Source organism: Acanthopagrus latus, chromosome 22 (assembly GCF_904848185.1).
Source record: "Acanthopagrus latus isolate v.2019 chromosome 22, fAcaLat1.1, whole genome shotgun sequence".
NCBI classification, from domain to species: Eukaryota; Metazoa; Chordata; class Actinopteri; order Spariformes; family Sparidae; genus Acanthopagrus; species Acanthopagrus latus.
In genome coordinates this window covers 23,345,733-23,359,405 of record NC_051060.1, presented here as the reverse complement: position 1 = coordinate 23,359,405, position 13,673 = coordinate 23,345,733, and the positions used below count along the sequence as shown (strand labels likewise).

The 13,673-nt window shown below is 45.8% G+C and overlaps 1 long non-coding RNA gene across 1 annotated transcript; it reads right to left on the bottom strand.

The window, feature by feature from the left end:
* Positions 1–339: 339 nt before the first annotated feature.
* On the bottom strand, positions 340–2,376 carry LOC119012607. The gene is made up of 2 exons (XR_005072531.1): positions 2,183–2,376; positions 340–767 (listed from the first exon to the last, which is right to left on the bottom strand). It is a non-coding gene; the product is annotated as an uncharacterized LOC119012607 (long non-coding RNA).
* Between the last annotated feature and the right edge of the window lie 11,297 nt (positions 2,377–13,673).

Genomic DNA, 13,673 nt, shown 5'->3' with positions numbered 1-13,673 from the left:
CAGAAAAGGGATGAAAATTAGCGTGTTCACCTGAGACTACTGATCGTTCCCGAGTGAGCCAGATGTTTGTGGGTATTAGTGGGTTTTTTTTGTCCAGTTTCGTGAAAGGGGAACAGCTGAACAGGAACACGCTGGTGGAAGATCCATTCTGTTTCTGTCTGTTTCCTTCAGCATCTGCTGGATGCTGACTCTCTCAGCCTGAGGCGAGATGCTGCTTCAAAGTCGACAGCTCATCAAGATAAGTGACAGGTGTTGAGGTGTGAACTTGACCAATTGAGTAGGAAGAGAAAGGCGGAGCTGACGATGCACTTCCCGCCTCAAGGCATAAAGTTACAGATATAAGCGAGTGTTCCCGTGAACATCTTTTAAAAGCGTTTCCTCCGAGGGCCCAGAGGTGAAATTTGTAGTTTAGCAATCATCTCATCCCACAACAGAGTCGGGTTGTCAGAGCACTGTAAGTCATCATTTTCTTGTTTTCTTTCTAAGTGAGCCTCACATTAAGGCGGAGGGACTTCATCCCAAGGGCGGCGCGGTGCGAAAACAGTTCCAGCTTTTGTAATGAGGGTAAAAATTACAAAGCTCCTCTGACCCTGCTCCAATGCCAAGGGCTTTGTGGCTTTATGTGCCTATTTATGACCACTTCCTGGGTCCTGCAGCTGAAAGGAGGGGTGGCGAGCGCAGGGTGCCACTGTGGCTCTATCACTCTATTAACAAAGGGAGGACACACGGAAGGAGCAGCACATTCATCATCCAGCCAGCAGCCGGCCCTGTGGAAAAGACAATACACATTGCTCTGAGCTCACATTTGCTTGTGCTGCCGCAGATGTGCGTGTGTGTGTGTGTAGGTGATGGTGTTAGATCCCTGTGTAGTTGAGGTAAGTGATGGCGACATCCCACAGATCCTCTCCAGACAGCTGGGAAAACTCTAATGAGCCTGTGAACCTGCTGAGAAGCGGTATGTGTGTGTGTGTGTGTGTGTGTGTGTGTATTTACCTGGATGTGTACACAGCCCTGTGCTTTTCTTTTTCTTCAAAATCTGCGATGCTTATCCCAAGACTCAGTGAAAATAGAACACTCTTTTTGAGTGATACATCTCTCATGGTTTGAAAAACGCAGCTCTTCACATTCCCTTCATCTAAATGCAAAATAAATCAACCTCTTCTGAGCAGCAGTTGTCTCCGAAGTCCTGCTTAGTTCCCGACAATCTATATAGATTTATATCTTATATCTTTCTCCTCTTTACAGACTGGATTTGTGTGTTTCTATGTGTGTGTGCGTGTGGCTTTAGTTGTGTGTCACTCATGACAGCCGCCCAGCGGGAGGGGAACACACTCCATCTTGTGACCTTCGCGGGTGCTAACGCCGTTGCCATGGCAGCACGGCTTGATGCTTTCTGACAGGTCTGATTTGCCCTTGACAGAAATATGGCTGCAGGGCCGCGCATCTCGCCAACCCCCCCCACACACACACACATTGTCCTTGTCTCATATACAATATATACAGTCTCATATTCACGTGCGCACACACACACACACACACACACACATGCACACATCCATATGCCCACACACTCGCTCCTCATGCAGCTAAATTACATTTTAACTGGAGGAGCTTCCCCGGCTGGGAGGCCCCCTGCTGGTCCGATACAGCTCGAGACTAAAGTGAGACGGAGCCGTTTGAAGAACAGAGACTTTGAGAGCGAACACACACACATGCACACACACGCACACACACACACACTCCATCCGTCCTCCCCTTCTCCCCCCCCCCTTCACTTGACTTCCCCGCGTGACTCTTTATCTCGGGCTGGTTCACAGGCTAAAGGTTCAATAAGGGTTGGATGGAATCACAGGACGGGGCTGTGTGACTTTACATCCCCGCCACTACAGTGGTAGTGAGTCATGAGCAGATATTTCACTAGGTAATAGATGGTGGTGTAGTGAGATAACCTGATATATCTGATGATGGAGCAAGTGCAAACACACACACACACACACACACACATAAAACACACGCGCCCCACTTCCACTATTCTCCCGGCTCTTAATCTCTGTCTGGGCTGCACGGGGACCCTGAGTGCACCTCCCTGACGTTGACAAAGCGCTATGGGTGTTTTTTGGCAGTCGTCCTCCCCCTCACCTCCCCCTCCCTCCACCACCACCTCCCCCCCCCCCCCAGCTACCTGCTCGCCACTTCATCAAAAACCACGGGCACCAAAATGGCGAGGGATCCATCAACTCCCCACGCTGAGAGATGATGTCATCAACGAGGGACGTCTCCTGGGGGATTGTTGCGCTGATGGCTGACATGGATCAGAACCACAGCGAGGGTGAAGTAGCCCGCAGTACTGCAGTGGAAAACAAGAGAACTGCCGCATCAACGACACCTGGATGTGAGAGTGTGTGAGCTTATTTTTACCTTTATTGTCAGGAAATGTTAAAAAAAAACAAAAAACAAATCTTTGCTCTCCGTGGAAATGAAAAATAACATTTTGATTCTAACTGTTTATCCTTAACTCACCCACGTTAGCTGGTGTTGTAATTAAATAGCACAAATCTGGAACTGTAAGAGAAGGAAGACAACTTTTTTCTGTGTGTGTGTGTGTGTGTGTGTGTGTGTGTACGTTTTTGGAGAGTTTTCATATCCCATGGAGCAAAAGAAAGAAAGAAGAAAAGCCTCTAAAGTAAACAATTTTCTTTTCACCAGAAAAAAAAAACAAACCATGAGTGTAACTCACTGTGGCCCCCCCAAGGACAAAACAAATTCAAATTGGAAAAGTGGAAAAAAACACTGAGATATGAAAACACACATGAGTGACAGTGCAGACATTTAGGGAGAAATCCAAACATAAACCACAAAACTGTTTCAGAAGGCAGACAACTGAAATGTCCAGACCCCCCAGAAGTGTTGGAGACCTGATAAAATAGAATAAAAAAAGTCCTCCTAGACAGACGCACAAGAGCCAGCGACAATGACAATATTTAACAGCAGATAACGGGAAGGTAACTTTTAAAAATAGAAGCTGCCGCGCTCACCTGGTGTCACCTGTGCTTTAACGAGCAGCCGGCCTGCAGTTTAACGATGTGTTCGCTGACCATCGACAGCTCGCTTAGCTCTGCTGGGCAACAAAAGGATCCCACGGTTTTTCCTCCAGAAGAGGAGGAGGATTATACCTGCTCCTGTCCAGGACATTTAAATCATTACTGCAGTGAATGTATACATATATTTAATTTGAATTTCTTTACCCTAAGCTTTCTTTTTAGTACATATTCTTGGTCTTGTATATGTTAACACACACAGCACCAGGTTGTCTGAGCTGCATCAGCTTCCTCTGTTTCTGAATTACAGCTGTAGCACATTTCTTTTCCTCGTTGTTGTTTTTCTTTTCTCCTCAAGAGTCCTCACTTTAAACATCACCTTTAATTTTCACGTACTTTTCAAGGTTGCAGTCGGGCGCCGTCCTGCCAGCCGAGAAGTATCGATCACCGAGTGCGACGCAACCTGGAGGACAGTTAAGGTGGAACTACTGTCTTCCTGCAACAACTATCCACGTGATATCTCACGTGACTTTACTGGCTTTTGATGTTAGTATTGTTTCTTATATGAGGCTCCTTTTTCAACATCACGGGCAATATTGTATTACATTTATATAGAACTAAACTTTAGGAGCGTTCCACCTTAACTGTCCTCCAGGTTACGTCACATTCGGACGGTGGCAAACACAACAATCAACCGCTAACATGAGTTGTGCAAAAAACTTCATTTTAGTAAACTCTGTGTACACAAACAATGTTCTCAGTGCTGGTGTTCATGTGTAGAGACCCTGGTGACACTACGAGCAAAGTTTTGTGTTGTGTCGAGCCTTCTTACTGTTTTAAAAATAGAGATTTTGATGCTATCGTGAAAGTGCCCCCAGCACTCCCATTGAAAATGAGTTTGAGCCAAAAACGAAAATACAGTAAATCTTTAAAGTGCCTCTTTCGCCGTCATTATGCTTTTGTGCGAAGATTTGACTTGAGTACATTCACAAATAAAGCCTCGGTTGCATTCTGGCAAGAGTTTGACTTTAACTTTACATATCAGCTCTACGTGTTTTTTTTCTCTCCGTCTGTCTTCAGAGTGTCTGATTTTCTTCCTTGGCCAACGTTCGTCTCCATCCACCCCCTCGGCGTCTCCAGCGTGTTTCCCCGAGCGGCTGTAACACGAGCAGCGAGCAGCGGTCCTCTGCAGGACGTTGACATGGACATGATGACTACATGACTGTGTACTCTGTGTAATTGTGTAATCTCTCTCTATAGCTGCTGTAAATCCCATTTGAGGTAATGTACAACACTTTAAGGCTCCCTAAGTCCTCTCGCCTGACACTCATCCTGAATTTGCATTTTTCCGGCTCTGTCTTGGTTTTTTTTTCCTCTTTTCCGGTTGCTCTCTGTAAATATGTTCAACAATGACCGGTCATTGTTTAACCACTTGAAAAAAAACCATTTGAACTCATTGAGACACAGTTAAGTGAACACAGATCCTCCTGTCTAGTGTTGTGTTATCAGGTATTAACATGTCTCTGCGCAGCCTGTACCTGCGGATGTCATTTCACTTTTCCCCTCTTTACAAGAAGAACTTGGATTCCTCCCCCCACTGCTCAATTCTTCAGCCCCCTTTAATTGACATAATTACAGGATTACAGTGTAAAGCTGCCACTCTTGTCAGTCCCAGGCTGTAACCGGTTGAGGTGACAGTGCCGAGGCGGGGATCCACGCTCCGCCTCTCGGTTTGACACCAACATCCAGGAGGACAACAAAGATAAGGACGGCTGGAAGGGAAAGCCCTCGTTCTGACAAGAGCAAATTAACCTGCTGTGCCCAACAGAGAGCTGCCGCTATCGGCCCATTCATGCCGCTTCCTCCCTCGTTTCCTTCCTCTCCTCTGGGGCCCTCCTTTATTTTTTTTTGAATGTTTGATTTGTTTATTTCTTACCCTGTCTGTTTGGGATCACTATGAATCACGAGCCAGTGTGTTCATCATTATCATCTTTTGTTCCTGCTAATAATATAATCTTCCTTCTACTTCTACGCCGTCCCTCCCACTCTCACTTAGTCCAAAATTATCCCTCTCATTCTCGTCTCGTTTTTTTTAAAAGATGCACTTAATTTCCCTACAAGATGGCCACTCAGTCTCTCCCCTCCCGACTCTCTCTCCCTCTCTCCATCCCCTCCCTCTCATTATTGGTGTAGCAGCGCTGTAGCCTCCGGCGTCTCACCTGGTGTGGGTCGTTGCTAATCATGTCCCGGAGCTAAATTGACTAAAATGGCATCTTTATCAGGCCTTTGTTGTCCATAATACCTCTGCAGCACCGCAGGCGTGGATTAAATCCTGACATATCTGAAGTCATCTGCTGCTGCCAAAGAGTGTCTGTTATGTTAGTTAGAGGGTGTGTTTGGTCCTCTTCACCTCGGGGAAGCCCCGGCGAGAGGTTACGCAGAGCAGCAGGTTGCCAGGGGGTGACTTATGGCCGCTCATGCATACATGTATGTGGTGTGTGTGTGTGTGTGTGTGTGTTTGCTTGGGAGCTCCCACGGTCTCATGTCTAATTAAGAACGGCAGATTGGTTAATAGAAACGCTTGCTGATTGTGTGTTAACACGTTACATGACCTCCCTTAACATCCGGTGCTAAAGGCCTTCGCGTCGCCTCCCCGTCGCCGCCGCCACAGGTAGACTCCATCTCTCAGCGTGACCTCTGCTGTCAATACAGAGTCGACCCGAGTGACGAGCCGTTCGTTTGTCTCCTCCTCACTCCGCCTCTGCGACGTCCGCCCTTCCCTTTTGTTGTCGTTCTCCGCGGCTGAAGCTCTCACTCAGCTCCTGCTAATCACACCGCTGCGTATCACCTGGGTGTGTGTGTGTGTGTGTGTGTGACATACTATACGGTTTACACAGTTACATGTAGCATTGTGCACGACATGTGATCACACACACGCTAATTGGAGATTGATGAAACCCACAGGTGAGGGCTCGTCTGTGTGTGTGTCACCGCTGAAAGCACGAGGATGTCGAGGCTGGACAAAAACACAGCCAGCCCGCTGACACCTCTCACAATTGGATGCTCGTCGGCAGATCAATGGCGCTGTCAATCCAAATGCCGTTTCCCGCTCGCTTCTATTGTTGTTACAGTTCAGGCTTCACAGATGATAGAGATCAGCGCCGGCATAATAATAAGCTGCAATTTTCATTTATTTAGAATAAATATAACCCCCTTGGTGGCCGCGCGCCGGTGATTAGTCGATCCTTCCAGGTCCCCCTGTCCTCTTTATTGTCCGTCCATCTCCCGCCTTCGGTAATCCCATCATGCACCCTCACAAGAGCATCTCACAGGACCTGCGAATGTAGATTATTCTCAAGTGTAAATCGATTGTGACGCTGCTCATGAGGAGACAGCTAATCCGATTTGATCAGAAAGGTTGTTCAGTAATCGTGAGAGGTTTTTATTGGTGAACTGGTTTTGTTTGGCTCACGGCAATGTGAAGTTATCCTTCACTAGAGTTACTGTGAAGGAACAAAGTCCTCGTCTGTATTGTGAAGTGTTTAATGTGGCAGATTTTCGTGCCAGACGTTTTGACATGGGAGGCCAGCAGAGCAGCTCGTACCTGCTGTTCATAACAACCTCTTCAGAAAACTTACCGATAAACTTACTGGTTATAAATTGTTCAACACCTTCAGCTGTCGATGAGGCCCAAGCTCTTCATTTTCATTGGTCATCAACCTGTTGACTGGGGATAAAGTTCCTTTTCTGTCGCCCAAATCCTAAATTATAATCCAGAACCATCAGGTTATAGACCGCGGGGAAAAAGAACAGGGGTATTACGGGTTTTCAGCCTCAAAAATATGTCAGAGCCACTGACTGTTTGCTGAAGATTTTTTGGGATTGAACGTGGATTTCTCACTAAATATCTTTGGATTAATATGGATTTCCGTGTGTGTGTAATATCTACATATTGCAGTCTCTAATCTTCATTCTGCTGCCGAACGTACCAGACAACACAGCGTTTCTTTTTTCATTGCTGGAACACATATTGTTATTGTGCATACATTTTTTTATTTATCTTAAATTGTAGAAGCAAATTGACGAGGGCAACATGAAGACACAATTAGTGAAATGCTCTGATTGTTTGAGAGCTCGGTTGGCTCCAACATGTAAAAAAGAAAATGTTGGTTTGAGGCCACTGGCGACTTGGCAGAAACAGGTTGTGCATTTATCCTCTTCCTGTCTTTTTTGCATCTCGATGCTGGTTCAAGTCCAGTCCTGGAAACGCACGGCAGAAAAAAAACTTCTGAAGTTCCTCACACAAGATGCATATATACTCTGTAATGCTTAACAAGGGGGGGGTTATAATCACATTGACACAGACACTTTGGGCTCCTGGTGTCGGAGCAGCATTTCCAGAGTTTGTCAGCAAGAAAATCTGCTTTTTCCTAGAAACCTCATTCTGCCTCCTGCCTCTCGCTTCAACGCTCGCTTCGTCATTCGGATCCTTTTTATACCTTGTTTGTTTACTCGCCTCCCTTCTGTCCCCCCTTCGCTCCCTTTTTTTTTTGTATTGACTCTACATAAAAGAAGTCCTGCACACCACAGCCCGCTGCGACTGATCTGAGTCGATGTTACAGTCCAACCGTTTGCTCATTTGACCCACATCTGCTGCAGATACATAGATATGTATGAGTGCACGCGTGTTTTGGTCACGTGTTACCATAAATTTGCCCTTATGTTGGCAGCCAGGAATAGCACTCATGACCCTGTCGGGCTGCACGCGTGGCGGCTGACGTGACAAGTTAACATGATACTACATCACTTCGCTGTTGCTCTACATGGGAGCGATGTTAGAGACGACACTTATTTTTCGGGTGAAATCATCCAATTTTCTTTGTCCGCTTTCATCTTTGCGGTTTTGTCTCATTTGATCTGCCGCCCTTGTTTTTCTGGCGGACTTTCAAAACTCCCCTCCTGTGCTAAATACTCATCATTATTCTTCCATTCTCTCTCTCGTGTGTGTGTGTGTGTTTCTGTGCGAGTCGTCCCAGCAGAAGGACGGCGAAGGGTTCAAAGTGACGGAGCGAACTGGAGGTCAGAGCGGATTGTGTCAACAGTGACGAATTGTCATGTTTGATGACGAAAATAAAGTCAAACAAAAGCACGAGGGAGGCATAAAGAGAGAGAGGGAGGGAGTGAGTGAGTGAAGGGGGGGAGGGAAGGAATGAAATAATGAAAAGTGAACCCAAGAGAGCAGCAGAGACAGAAACAGGCAGATAGACATTATCAGCGATACATGCAGGGAGTTGTTCTCTGCCCGGACAGAGGCTGGCAGCGTCCGTGAGTCCGTCCTGCGAGGAGAATGAAAGCATCTGTGTCAGCCCACAGGCATCTGGTTGACATTGCAAAAAAAAAAGCTGCACGACCACTAGGGACCTGTCTTTACAGTGTTGGCCTCTTTTTTCTCCTTGTTGTTTTCTATGGTAAGAACATGCTTTTGCACATTCCCAGCAGTATGGGGAGAGAGAACATATTTTTAGCGTTCAGTATGCCAGGTGCTGAAAGTTGAAAACATTTCAGCTTTACCCCCCCCAAAAAAAAAAAAAAAATGGGGGGGAGAAAAAAAAAAAGCCACAGTGCTTTAAAAAGCATGTTTACAGTGGTCTACACCAGCAGCACAGTCATCTGCTGAATATACTGAAGCCAAAACAAGGACGAGCGAAATGCTGAATCCAGAAACTCTAAGAATCTAAGCCTGACATGAAACGTCTTCCCCTCTCTGTATCGATCTCACGATCGAATGGTCAACTGATAGTTTAATGTATTCGGCTCAGATTTCAAACCACTGAGGCCGGTCTCTCTTTTGTCTCCTTCATTTTTTTTTCTTTTCTTCAGATGGCCAGTTCAGCAGAGGCAAAAAAAAATGATCCATGACAAGTTGATGGATGGTGATAATAAAAGGTTTGCATAGGGCACCGCCGCATTCAAAATGATCTCCTGTAGCCTACATAGCGTTGCCATATAAATATATGTCCCAGCTTTTGCTTTGTCTGCATAGTTTCAGCGGCGTACGAGATGCTGGTGTGTGCGGTTTCACATGTTTAGCGCTGGAAAATGTTGGGCTTCGACCGCGGTGTGTGTAATTTGCTTGGTTTCTGTGGTGTTACTGTTACGATATTCGATTGTTGGGTTCCATATTTAACATGTCCGGGCTTTGATTTGTGTAGCTTTGCTCTGACGTTGAAGGACGAGTTCACCAAAAACGGAAAGATTCAGGCATAATCTACTCAACCCAATCCCAGCGGAGAGTCGGGTGAGGTTTCGTGTCAGTAAAACATCTCTGGAGCTTCGCAGTGTTGCAGCATTCACATAAACAGCTGAAGAAGATGGGGACTTGTTGTAAAACGGAGCTTCTGGAGACTTGGATTAAATGCCGGACGACCTTTATGAAGCCATCGTATGTTTCTTTCCCCGTCTACCTCAGTTGTTGAAGTGAATGCTGCTTCGCTGTTTCGCTGAAATGTTTTTGTGGACGACAAAACTTCACCTGACTCTCCATCAACATGGGGAACAAGTAGATACTGACTTTTGGTAATTGGGTGAACATATCCTTTAAAGATGTCACCACTGAACGCCACAGGAACTGAGAACTGGATCTAAATATTCGTACTGCTCGATCACTAACTTCATGGGTATTGACCTGGGAAACATTTTGGTCCCTCAGCCTTTAGATACCATATTTCAGGATGCACTCCTGTGGCTCCATCCCATTTCCAATTTTTACCCTAATCCCTCGTTTTCGAGAACCCCCCTCGCCCCCAGAACACAGTCACAAAGGGAAATCTCCCCTGATGAAATTGGACGACCTTTTAAAACCCTCATATATCATCAGTAGTTGTTGATTCCAGATGCAGCTGGACAGCTTCAAATATGCCCTCTTCAGCTCTGCTGATTTCTCTTGTGTTACTGTGGCAGTCCTGGTGATATCACAATGCCATTTGCCATTTATCTGATGAGGACAGAACAGCATTCACACTTCCAATGGGGAGACATGAAAATGTGGTATTGCTGATTTGTGCATGACAGCATTTTGACTAGCTATATAGTACCCTCAGCGAAAGTGGTCTGGCCCAGAGATGGACCATGCAGCACGGCCCAAATACAGCAGAAACTAGTCGCCTATAAAATAGTGATTTCTCAGCCAACTATGACTTTAAAGGCAGAAACACAGCGGCCCAAATGCTGGACATCTGACACGTTTGGGGAGACTCAGACGAGTTTGGGAACAAATCTGTTCAGAAGCTTTTGGAACTGCGCGTGTGGTCAGATTCAACTTGCAAAGATTGAGAGTGTCAGCGGTCTGAGGATTGGACACCACTGGATACTGTGATTGGTCGTTGAACTGCTCGCACACAACCATTCTGATTGACAATGGTCTGCACTCCGCTCTGTCACTTCCTGTTTTCATCTTTTGGATTCCTGGCACGAGATTAGCACCACCCGATGTTAAGGAGACTTACTGCATCGAGCCCAAGCGCAGAACGTACACGCTGCTGTGTGGCTGGCAGGAGTTGATGTGGTATGTTTCAGAGGCAACGGAGTGGTTGGATGAAGGCAGCTGGCCGTGGGTTTGAGTCTGGGTGGTGTGTGGGCCCCTTAACTGTCTATATGCAGGTCCAAAACCCAGACCTCTGTCATAGGTCACGCATGTTCTGGCGACCAGATCTGGACCACCTGTAGACTGTGATTTAGGGCTGCGTGACCAATTTTGCTATGACGACTGCTTTATGTTGTTACAAAGAAAAGGGTTACGACACGTCATAACAACAGAGTTCGGAGAGTTTGGGGGGCCGTGTAGCCTTTAAACTTCACGCTACCACTGGATGTGAAGGTGCAAAATGACGTGGTAGGGGCTAAGTGGTAAGGGGCAAGAGGTTTATTGGGATTGGGCCCAAATATAGATTACACTCCCATAAATCAACTGATGTGAATCCATTAGCTATACAGTCTGTTCCTGCTTTGAACGCTAAATTAACTGCCGCATCTGTAGGAAAGAGTCTGCGTGTCCATTAGCATGGCCTGGATGTTTCCTCGCTATGTACATGTATATTGTATTTCTATATATAACAGAGACCCTATTTCCTTTAGCAACCTTATTGATTGCCACTGGAAATTGGGTTCATTTCAGACAATGCCGTCTGTTCCTCAAAAGGTATTTGTTATCTGATCAGTTTGATTTACACGTCTCTGTCCTTTCTAGAAGCTGTCATTCATTACAGTCTTTCGCACTTCCAATTACTACATTCTTTTCACTTGTGAAGCATTTTTTTTTTTTCTTTTCCAAAGCCCGGATCTTGGCTGTACAAGTAAGGGAAAAAAAAAAAAAAAAAAAAAATCTCTGCATGCGAGAGAGTGCTAAAAAACCTGAGTGTGGTGATGAAGGCCATTGGAAAAGGGATAAGTGATTCAGCAGGCGGATCAATAGAGAAAGATCCATGCCTCCCAGCCGGCTCAATCAGACCCCCTGGAGGGCGAGAGAAACATTAGGAGACGGAAAGATGGACAGAGTGTGTGTGTGTGTGTGTGTGTGTGTGTGTGTGTGTGAGAGAGAGAGTATGCTTTCATTCAAGACTTGATTAGACCAGCAGAGAGAGAGAGAGAGGGAAAATGTGGATCTTTTGTCTTGGTGCTTTGGCATTTCATTCTCAACTGCCATGCCAATAAACCACACTGAGCCGAAATGAATTATAATAAATTGAACTGAACTGAAAAGAATTGAGAAATAGAGACTAAGTGCATTGGGACGAGGGGAGGTGGAGGGGGGGATTTCCTCCCATGATGTGATCGTGAATTTCATTTTTTGAGAATGCAAATCAGACGCTTTGACTCACCGGTCGAGTCGAGGCAATGACACGGTGCCCTTGACACGATGCTGAACTTTATTTTTTTGTTCTCCTTTAGGTTCATTGAAGCCCGGTCTTAATGCCCCAAATTACTCCATTTTTTTTCACCCCCCCTCCACAGGATGATTCACTTTTCCACAGCGAGTTGATGTGTGATTGATTAAAATAGAAGCTGAGGCAGCTTGAGTGAGGGAGCCTTATCACACCGCTGCACTGATGTTAACGTCTCTGGCTGCTGGTGTGGATTTCAGCATTGACCTCTGCTGAGACGTGTAAGTCAACCCCATTGTCCTTGCATGACCGTCACACTGATGCCCCCACCTCCCTCCACCCAAGACAGTTCAGTTTAGCCCCCCCGACAGGCGAGCGCATGCCGCAGCCCACCTCCCACCCGGCAGCACTCACTCCGAGATGTTTTCCTTACTTGAATAATGTATCAATTTCTACAGAAACGGCAATGTTTGCATTTCTCTCTCCCTCTCTCTCCCCCCCTCTCTCTCTATCTCTCTCTCCCTCGCTCTCTTCCCCTCTCTCTGGATGGTTCTCCCTTTTCAGTCTGAAAATAGAGTGCAGAAGAAGGCTGTTGCTATGGTGATACATCCACTGGCGTTGCCCGGGACATTTTTAGCCACGCGATGCGCGGGGGGATTTAGCTCGCCTGTAACTTTCTGTAATTTCCATTCTAATTATATCACTCCTCGCCTGCGCTGTATGCCACCGCATGGGGTAAAACAGCAGAGCGGCGGCTGGGTGAGGATCCCAGCCGCCGCTCTCTCCGCTGCCCTCACACCACATTATGCGATAGTATCGTATAATATCAGCCATTCAAAGACAGAGCAGAGACGGGGACGGGGACAGGCAGTGTTGGGTGGGGGGGGGAGAGATTTTGTGTGCACGCTTGCTGCACTGGTATGTGAATGAGAAAGTGAGACGGGAGAGAGAAAACCGCCAGAGCAAAAAAAATAAAAAATAAAATAAAATAAAAAAGAGTAGCGACTGCTGCTCTGCTGTACGTGACAGGGACGGCGGCTCTACAGTGTCATATAAGACACGAGTCTGTTTCCACTGAGTGGACAAATCAAATGAGAGGCAAGCTGAGATTAGGCGGGAGCTCTGTTAGCAGAGAGAACCAGCAGGGGGTCTCAGCTATCACTAATCACCAGGCCGATCAACTGTGCACACAATATTACACCTTTCTAATGGATGGAAGAGACGGAGATAAAAACCAATATACTGACATATTTCACAGCTTTACTCCATATTGATATTTTATATGCATTAAACCGGCTTTTCTTTTTTCTTTTTTTTCTTTTTCTGGTGCGAAGAAATGCTTCAGAAAAAATGGACAAATTCTGGAAAATGTGGAATTCAGTTCAGTTCAGCTTTATAATCAAGTAGCTCTCTGACTGCACAATATGACAGTCGCGGTTGAGAAATGATTAACTGTGAAAGTTGCGTGCAGAATTGTTTTAGAAGGCAGCATCGCTGTAAACATCCTGTGCATCCAAACATAGAGGGCGGTCATAGCTCTGGATTATTTTACAGATAGGAAATAATTCAAAACAATTTTCATACTTAAATATGACACATCTTTCTGCCTGATTAAAATAAAACTGCAATTTATGTATGAAATTATATCTCAGCATCACTGCAGTTGAGCTTTAAATGTTAAAATGTTAAATAATGAAAGATAAAACAATTAAAATGTTTATGATTTCACCACTAATCTTTATCCATATGGAAATTT